Raw genomic sequence first — 3,658 nt, forward strand, 5'->3', positions numbered from 1 at the left:
TACATGAGGATGGGTCGTACCAGATTTGTGTATTCCACCTCACCATAGTTCCACTGTATTGCCGGGAGGCCTTCAACACTCGCATGGGTAATAGTAATAAACCTTGAGGAGATTCCCGATCTGAGCCCAAGTGTTGATCTGCTTTTGGACTCGTGCTAATCATAGTTTGTCCATAATGAACACAATGCTGTAGCACAACAGTGTTTTTTACAACTGGCAGCAGGTGTCACCAGTTTGCAGGTTTATGATCAATTTTGTAATTGCATCGTGACATCTGTGGACGTGTGTTTTGGTGACGAGAGGAACTGAGTTGGCAACTGAAAAGCTCTTTGACAGCATTTCAAGGGAAGCTTTTGACATAGAGTCCAAGTGGACCCTGTGTCCCACTGATGGGACTCTATAAGCTGCAGCCATGATGCTTTTGTTGTTTTCTGGTGTGCTAGTGACTCTACACAGCAAAAATGCCAGTGTTGCTTTTTCAGTGTTAGTAGATTTCAACAGAGTTCCGAGTTAGTTCAACACTTAATCGAGTTAAAATAACACATCGGGAGTTGATTCCTGAAAAATGTAAGTGTGGATTTTAGTCGTTACTGCATTTTAACACTGCGGGTGTTAAATTAGACCACACTTTCATTTCCTGTGGAGCTTCGCATTTCAGAATCTTCGGTCGCCATTTTTTCTTGCTGCTGCGGTAAGTTTTATTCGGTTAAATATTAAGTTTTAGATTGATATTAGAACAAGTAACATGATAACTAGTAAAAACACTAAACGCCTTTTATTTATTTTCAAATTAAACTTGCTATATCCTTAGTTCAGGGGTCTCAAACCCGCGGCCCATGTCACTCCTACTTGCAGCCTGTGATAAAATTTAATGCAATTTGACCCTTGAAGTGACTTTTTTTTGTCATTAGCCGAAAATGATTTAATTCGAATGTAATGTGAGCAGAGTATTACAGGCCCTCGTGGGCAGCGTGTTCCGTGCTGCAGTGAGAACGTGTGGGACTCCCTCTCCTGATGTGTGTGTTTGAGTGCGAGGGAGGGAGAAAGTATGAGTTGCTACCCGCGAGAAACGGAAGATGAAATAATAACCACTGCAGCCAAAAAGACTGGCTGACGAGCCCAGTTGTAAGTAAGCTGTTTATACTCGAGTGTACACTGTGTTCGCTGACAGTAAAGCTGGTTAGCGGCCACGAGCCCGACGCGGGACCCGAAGTATTAGCCAGAATTTTTTTTTTTTTTTTTTTTTTTTTTTTACCACGGTTCAGAGCCGCGGAGCTGGGCTTCGGTTAGTTTGGAGTGATAAAAAATGCATTCAAGTTTGCGGTTTTGCCTCGCTATATAATATTTGCAATTTTAAAAAACTAAGGCACTACATTTTGGGAAATATTTGTGGGTGTTTTCTTTGTCTTTTTTTCTACTACTTGAACAAAAGTGACCCTCCAATGAGATGACAGTGCCAGCAGTGGCCCATAGCTCATTGAACTTTGAGACCCTGGCTTAGGTGAACTAGGATGCTTAAGGCTACCCTGAGAGTATGTATTGATGGAAAGATTTTTACACTAGAGTATGCCCCCTACATCTTGTTAATTATGGGTAATTTCATATGTTATGCATTTCTGTGACAAGTAGGCATTTTTCTTTTTTTAGATTTTTTTTTTCATGGTAAAATAAGCATTTTCTAGCCTAAAAATGAATAATAGGTTTATAGTAGGGTTTGTTAGAGTGCAGGGAGAGTTTTTATGGCTTAAAGTATATAAAAATAACAAAATAGAAATATGGTTTCTACTAACCACCGCGATAATCAAGAGACTACTGTATTGCAGTGCAGTGCAGTTACGCAGTTTGTAGGTATTAAAGACCAAGGATGTTCTTTCATAACGAAATGAATTTTAGCTCAGTCCAAAGGGACTAGACATGCAAGATATTTTGCGAAGAAATGATGTTCTATGCTTGACCTTATTATATATAGCTTTCTACTCTTGGAAGGTGGCGATATGCTGATTCCTGTCGAGTTTAAGGGAGTGAGCAAATGGGTCAGGGTACCAAAGACAGACGATGCCTACAATTACTCCGAATTTTTGCAGGGAGGTCATTTGAGTGTAGTGATTAAAAGTAACTAAGTAAATTTATTCATATACTATTCATGTAAGTATTGTTTTGATTTACTTGTACTTTACTCAAAGCCTTCACTGCAGTCCAAGGGCAAATACTGTAAGTTTACTTCACTACATTAATTGCTAATTTAAATGAATAATTATTTTAGTAATAGAATGAATAAAGAATTTATAAATATTATCAAAGTAAAACTGTGATTTACGGATTTATGAATTATAAATTCATATAGAACTTTATTGATTGTTTCTTTTTTAGTGCTGGTGAAATTCAGTTTGCCAGGTTCTACCAATTTGGTCCTGATGGATTCTGCGGGAGTGGAAGTGGATTCTGACATATTTGATGAACTTTTGAAGTCATCTCAGGTGTCTTTCAGTGTCTTCACTGAAGAATGCAGTGGTAAGAAGTTTAAGCCGTATGTTTCATTTAAAAATGTGTTGTTAAATTTACTAATTTATAGTTGGTGTAATCATGTTTAAATCTATGAGGCTGTCTGTATTGTTAGACAACAGTGTTGCAGGGTCTTCTTCAGAGGCCCCATCTTCATTAGAGTTGTCACCGTCACCTGCATCAGGAGGATCATCATCAGGTTCAGACACAACAATAATACTTGAATCTACCAAAGCAAAAAGAAAAGACAGCTAATTGAAGGACCTCCTGACAGCAACACTGCAAGAAATTTAAATAATCTTCAGGATATGATATGTTGTAATTTAAGATTGCCAATTACCTGTTCATTTGTATCAATACTCAATATCTTTAAATTTGAAAATTATAAAAACAAAACAATGGTCCCTCTCATGATTAAATAAGATATAGTGATTAATGCAAAGGCTTTAGCAGTTGATGCTGATAATTTTTATACCTTCCTGGTAGGTGCTTTCTATGAATTTCTTGCAATTGTTATTTCAGATCGTCAGAGCAGCCTTGTATTCAAATCCAGATGGTGATCAAGTATTTAAGGAATATGAGAAAACAAACTGCCTCTCTGATACTACAAGAAGAAAGATGGTGAACATCCTTGTGGCAGACATGGTAGAGAGTCATGGGTAAGTGCTGTAAACATTATGAAAAATCTTTGTGGGTTTTTTTTATGTCTATAATTTTAGTTGTTTACCATTTACCATTACCACTTAAATAGATTCTTCTATATGTCATGAAGTTGTTGTTAACTAAAATCAATCATCTTTTTCATCAGTTGCTAACCCCGTATTGATAATGTTTCAAAAGAAAGTCACAATTTGTTATGGAATGATCTTATTTTTCATTGTCATTATTGAAGTTTCTGAATATAGTGCTTCTTAACAGGGATAGTTGACAACAGCAAAACATTAGGAAAATGTCTGCATCAAATTGTCATAGTCCATGTGGAGCATAATCCAAGTCTTCATTTTCATTATTCTTCTTTATTAAGAATCATTATGAACAATAATGGTTGAATAAACATGCCACGGTCTCTTTGGCTCGAAATGAATTTAAAGACCTGTCAGGTGTGTGATGTGGTCAGTCATGTTTTACAGATGATAGGTACTTTGGGTAGTTCAAA

General features: G+C 36.9%; 1 long non-coding RNA gene across 1 annotated transcript; it reads left to right on the forward strand.

The window, feature by feature from the left end:
- Nucleotides 1-361: 361 nt before the first annotated feature.
- LOC120724338 lies at nucleotides 362-2,774 on the forward strand. The gene is made up of 4 exons (XR_005693895.1): nucleotides 362-691; nucleotides 1,987-2,088; nucleotides 2,371-2,511; nucleotides 2,618-2,774. It is a non-coding gene; the product is annotated as an uncharacterized LOC120724338 (long non-coding RNA).
- The last annotated feature ends 884 nt before the right edge of the window (nucleotides 2,775-3,658 follow it).

Source organism: Simochromis diagramma, unplaced genomic scaffold, assembly GCF_900408965.1.
Source record: "Simochromis diagramma unplaced genomic scaffold, fSimDia1.1 OVJJ01000685.1, whole genome shotgun sequence".
Lineage (NCBI taxonomy): Eukaryota > Metazoa > Chordata > Actinopteri > Cichliformes > Cichlidae > Simochromis > Simochromis diagramma.